We start from the raw sequence: 5,928 nt of genomic DNA, 5'->3' as shown, positions 1-5,928 counted from the left end.
CCAGTATAATAAACAATAGTCTCAAGATTCAAGCTTACTTAATAGCCATAATGAACATGTTACAAATGAGGAATTTGTCTTTGTGCAGTATGCAGCGCAGCAATACAAATTATCGGCGACAGAAAGGCAATTTTCAAATTAATTTGCATTAAAGTGCAAAGTAACAGACCTTGAAAGTGACATAGTGGAGTCCATGTAAAGATCAGGATCAGAGAGTTCAAGCATGAGTCTGTGGATGAGTGAAGTCCCAGCCTCAACTAAACTTGAGGTAGGCTGGCATGGAGTAGTTGAAGAGCAGGAACTCCATGCGGTAGAGGTTGTACAGCTTCTTCTGGTAGAAGGGGCTGATGTTGTGGAAGAACTGGGCTGCCATGTCGCCCGTAGTCCTGGTGCTCTTGGAGGAGGCCGGGAAGGCGACCTGCCCTCTCCACCCCAGTCAGCTGCAGCACGTAGCGGGAGTCCTGCTCCAGCGTCTCGTAGCGTCTCCAGCTGCTCCCAGTGCTCGTTGAAGGGCTCCTCTCGCTGGGTGGCCGGGTCCACACCACAAGGTAGTACACGAACTCCTCGAAGGAGACGTCGTCGCCCCGCTCCAAAGCCTCTGGCCGGGGGTCCGGTCGGTGGCACCGGACTATCTTCATGCCGTATCGTTTATGAAACGCCGTGTTGTAGCTGCGCGTGAGCTTGTTGCGGTACGCAGACACCAGCCGCTCAAAGGGCTCGCCCACAAAGACGAACTTCAGGTAGGAGCGCAGGCGCTGGTTGATCTGGGAGGTGGAGTACTCCGACAGCGTGCGCAGGTTCCCCGGCACGTGGGCCTCGTTGGCGGGAATGGCCAGCGGGCCCGGGGACACCCGTCAGGATCATGAGCACTCTCTTGGTGCAGGCCACCTTGGGCACGTAGCAGTACAGCATGCAGTGGCGCCGGAACGAGTTTGCAATAAGGGGGACACAATATTTTTATTTTATTTTATTTTATTACATTTTTTTACATTTTTTTCTTTCTTTTTTTTTTGTGGCGCCCGGAGGGCGCCGTCTTTTCGGCGCCCATAAGGGCGGCGACGAAAAATTGACGTTTTTATGGACGTTTGGATGATTTTTTGCCATATTTAGATGAATATCTCATTTTAAATTAACATTAGGATTATACTGTAGTGATGTAATTATTCAGTATTTTTCCTTTTCTCACTCACTTGGTGACCTGCTCTCCCTTTAGGTCATTTTATAATTACACTACAACAGACAGCAACACAGGCAGAAACACTGAACTTATTATTATTATTATTATTATCACTTTGAAACACAGTGCAAAACTTGTCATCTCAACACAAAAATAAAATAACAATAACCGTATACGAGTGCAGTACAGAGTCCAGGTCTGTCTGTCTCTCAGGTGTAATAATCCCACAATGATCACGGCTTTAACAAGTGTCACAGGCTGTGTAAACAGTGTAAAGTGGGCTCTCTGTAACTTGATCCCTGGGTCTGTCTGTCTCAGGTGTAATAATCCCACAACGATCACGGCTTTAACAAGCATCACAGGCTGTGTAAACAGTGTAAAGTGGGCTATAAGCGTCAGGGGCAGTTGCCCCCTCAGATTTTTTTTTTTTTTTTTTAGGGGGACCAAATTTTAAGGGGGACAAAATATCCCCATGTCCCCCTTGTTCCGGCGCCAGTGACAGCATGCCATGCTGGTCGTCCACGATGACGTGCTTCAGGTCCTCGGGGATGAGGACTCGGCATTTGCGGGTGTAGGAGCGGCAGGCCTCCTCTGACAGCTCGCGTCGGCCCCGGTGAATCGCCTACCGCTGATTCAACCTACAAACAAACAAAAACAGAAAAGATGAAGAATCATCAAAGATCATGAATGAATGATCAACCCTAAAATAACAACTAGTGCACTTGTGGTCAATATTTGGACCACTTCAAATGTATTTTTACTTCCAAGAGATTCAAAATGGCACTTCACAATAGTCAGAACTAACCTTAATGCATAAGTTAACCCAAAAATGACCGCTATGCCACTGGAAGTAGCATAGTATTTTAGTCCACAAAGATTTGTGGAGTTCGTCAGGGAAACAGAGTTACAGCATTATCCGGTAGCACCATGCCCTTCTCCCCAATATACTATATTCACAGGTGTGTGTGTGTGTGTGTGTGTGTGTGTGTGTGACTGACCATACGAATTGAAGTGCTGCTGATAGCACTGATCAACAAAAACTGCTTGAAAGATGTTATAAGAGTTATGGCGTGTTATTTTCTAATGCAATCTCAGCATGGAAGGAGACATGATAAAGCAGCTTTGTGTGAGTATTTAAAATGCCTACTGATGATGTAATCAGTGATATAATGAGGCACACAAACACATACACATGGAGGCATTGTGACATCACTGATGCAATAATATTTAGTGAGAGCAACACACACACACACACACACACACACACACACGGGCATGCCAATAGGGCAGGCGAGGCCGAGCTACGGCTAAAGAAATGATAATTTTCCATAAGAATATTTATAAAAAATAAAATAGAAACCTTACCTTTAAAACTATCTACGAGGTCTTGAAGTTGCCACTCCGCCAATGTGTCTCTGACAAAGCTGTCCATTGGCCCAACCTGAAACAAACAAAGGGAGCTACATTACAAAAATAAAATAGCTATTTGAATGCCTTTTATGATGCTGCTAGCATGGCCGTAACTAGCTATGAGGACGGGGAGGTCCGGACCTCCCCTAATATTTCAGCCTGCAAAAAAAAAAAAAAAATTTTTTTTTTTTTTTTTTTTTTTTTTTGCAGGCCAGGCCAGGCCAGGCCACTCACTGAACAGCAGGCCAGGCGCCGCCTACTGGTTTACTAGTGGTTTTATTACTTTATTCAGGTTTAAAGTGGGTGCATCTCATTGTAATCATGCATGATGCCAATTGCCAAGCTCCCGAAGTCAGGTATGCAGGTGGCTATATGCATGGTTTCAGTTTCATGACCCAATAAGTAACAAAAAGAGGTGGTGTAAAGTTAAAAACAACATAATATATTTTATTTTATTTTTCAATCGTTCCTATCAGGAATAAATAAATGTCCCTCTGTATGTTTTTTTTATTATCGATGATGACTTTGTGTGTTGTGTACGGCTTGGGTTGTGTACCTGTGTTTGTAGGTGTCATTTTGATATGAATTTGGCTAAAACAGTTTGTGTTTGTTAGTTACAATTATGTTGACAGGAGAGCTGAGCAGGTGGTGACATGAAAGAGAATATACTGAATAATGACATCACAACAGTATAATCCTAATGTTGATTTAAAATGATATATTACTCTAAATATGGCTAAAAAAGGGGGGGGGGAAAACTCAAATTTTTTCCGGGCGCCGCCGAATCCGCCTCCCCTTGCTGGACCTCCCCTATTTCGGAACCCTGGTTACGGCCCTGGCTGCTAGGAGGGATTTTTAAGCTGATACCTATAACAGACAAATATCTGCTTCTCTTGTCCAATAAGCGATAATAATTTCACATTTCTTTATGCAGCTGCTGATGCAGCTAGAGCTTGCATCAGTGTGGGGGAAAGGAAATAAATAATACAAACGATTTACAGACTAACAGTCACAGACTGTAACGGTCTGTAACGTTAGTTTTGATCTCATCTTACATGGCCGTGCACGCAAACAGAAGAATGATGCACGCAGTAAATTAACGTGAGCAGCACTAACAATGGTCTGTACTCTGTAACGTTAGTTTAATCAATTGTCTGTTAGCCGTGAAAGCAAACGGAAATATGTACGTTAACGTTAAACGGCCGAATAACACCGTTAAATGGTGTATGTTATGTTCGCTGCGGTGCAGAAATTACTTTCAACATGAGGGTGATAGGCTGTATTCAGCCCTCAATTATAAACCGCAAAGTACGTTATAACGTTATAAATATAGTCACGACGTTAACAACTAACCAATGCTGGAAAGTGGTATGGTATGGAAAGTGGAAATCGAAATGGTTAAAAGTTAAATCAATTTGGTCATTCAGTGGCATTTTACTGCCATGTAAAGTAACGATCGAGCTCAAGTTTTCTGCAAATGGAATGCTAACTAAATGGATGTGACGTCATTTAGCCTCAACATCCCAGTTATTTTGCGACAAAGGAATGCGCCAGTAGGCCGCGCTGCTAAGCTAATGCTAAGCTAATGCTAACAAAAACAACATATCCGCTGCATCACCAGCTTTGTGAACTGAAAAACAGCAACACACTGGCGGCTATGATATAATTAACTGATTAGTGTAAAATGGGATATAAACGGCCATACTGTATGTGCATTAACCAACTGGCTTGTCTGACTGCCTAACATCTACGTTAGCAAGCCAGCTAGCTTCTAATGATAGTTGAAACAAACGCGTTTATATCTTATTAAAGCTCATCAGTTAATCAACGATAGCTGAATAGGCAGATAGCTAGCTAGATAAGTGAAATAACCCATAGGCTATAGACAGCTGTGTTTGGTGATCAATAGTTAACGTTACAATGGCATTACCTTTAAAGCTAAGGAAGCAGTGTGTGCTTTGTTCCATAGTTTTGAAGCTAACGCCACCATAGCGTTAGCTATGTGCCCATCCAGTGCAGCAGCTTACCTTTGTTTATCGAAGCAGAATGTCCTACGGACACCAGTGAAACTCGTGGCTGGGATGGGCTGCTTCACAGGGCTTCTGCAGGCTGGTGTTTGTAGGCGCGTGTAGCGTTGGCAATGGCAGGCAGTTCAGTGTCCAAGCAATCTGTGCTCTGGTGCCATCTTTGTCCAGAGAGTGTAAGAGATACCTTCCAGCAGCGATACAACGGGCTTGTATCATGTATTTTTCTCTGGGATTCAAAGTCCCGCCTGGGTTTTTCCATCGCCACCCTATTGGTTGGTTCGCTGTTGTACGTCATCACCAATACTCCGCCTACTTCCTGTTTCAGCACTGTACCAGAGCTTTACCCATGGATGTATTAAAATATTTTAAAAACAATATTTCTATAGAAATGTAAGAAAAATAAACCTTATTGGAATGCTGAAATGGATAAATTATGGAGGGAACTTAAATTGGAAGAAAATAGGTTTCTTCACTCATTGAGTGCCAATGACGACAATCGTCGTCAATTCGATTACTAACGTAGAGTGCCAATGACGACGATTGTCATCAATTGCGTTTTTTGACGGTGGGACGTGGATCAATGCCTAATACATCTCCTGTAAAATTTTGGGGCATGTTGAATGTGTATAACCTATTTTACCGACCCATTAGGTGGCGACAGTGCTCTCCAGATTAGAGAAAGTTGAGTAAAAACAGCAGAAAAAGCCGTGATGAAACCATTCTCATGAGAATGGTTTGGCTTTTCGCTGTCGCGCTGGGAGCCGGCGCACAACGGTGGGGGGCTCCGAAAATAGACTCTGGGTGCAGCACACTTTGAAACGCGCAGCAGAAAGCCCAGAATCGAATCGGACGCAGCTTCATCCCAGCTCACAACCGAAACCCCAGAAACGAGCGAGCCCGATCCCGACGAGCGGCCGCCATCCGAACGTGGATCCGCAAGCAGCAGAGGGAGCAGAGCCACCAGAGACACACCCACGGAGGAGGAGTTTGCAGTAGAGGGGGGTGGGGATGCTGTTATATTGAAGGAAATTACTGTTCAGATGTTTCAGGTCAGAAAATATTAGTTTCAGAGTCAGTGATTTGCTTCAAATGCTTCATTTCACAAAAGGCTCAATATCTCAGCTTCTAGATGGAAACACCTGTTTTTGCTGTTTTTGACCTATCTTCTCCGGCTGATAACTAAAGAACGGAAAATGATATCAATAAACTTTTTTTGCTGCTGATACAATAGAGTCTCATCGTTCTTTGTGCGTGTTCAGTGTTTACATAGTAATATCACACAATATTCTGTGGGCCTCGAGAAATCACTGAAAA

General features: G+C 43.7%; 1 pseudogene across 1 annotated transcript; it reads right to left on the bottom strand.

Moving 5' to 3' along the window:
- Positions 1–253: 253 nt before the first annotated feature.
- On the bottom strand, positions 254–4,909 carry LOC310771469 (carbohydrate sulfotransferase 11 pseudogene; annotated as a pseudogene). The gene is made up of 3 exons: positions 4,799–4,909; positions 1,678–1,799; positions 254–907 (listed from the first exon to the last, which is right to left on the bottom strand). The product of its transcript is annotated as a carbohydrate sulfotransferase 11 pseudogene (transcript).
- Between the last annotated feature and the right edge of the window lie 1,019 nt (positions 4,910–5,928).

Source organism: Poromitra crassiceps, assembly GCF_964638095.1.
Source record: "Poromitra crassiceps genome assembly, chromosome: 2".
Lineage (NCBI taxonomy): Eukaryota > Metazoa > Chordata > Actinopteri > Beryciformes > Melamphaidae > Poromitra > Poromitra crassiceps.
Note: the sequence above shows the minus strand (reverse complement) of the source record. Positions and strands in the feature narration are given on the sequence as shown.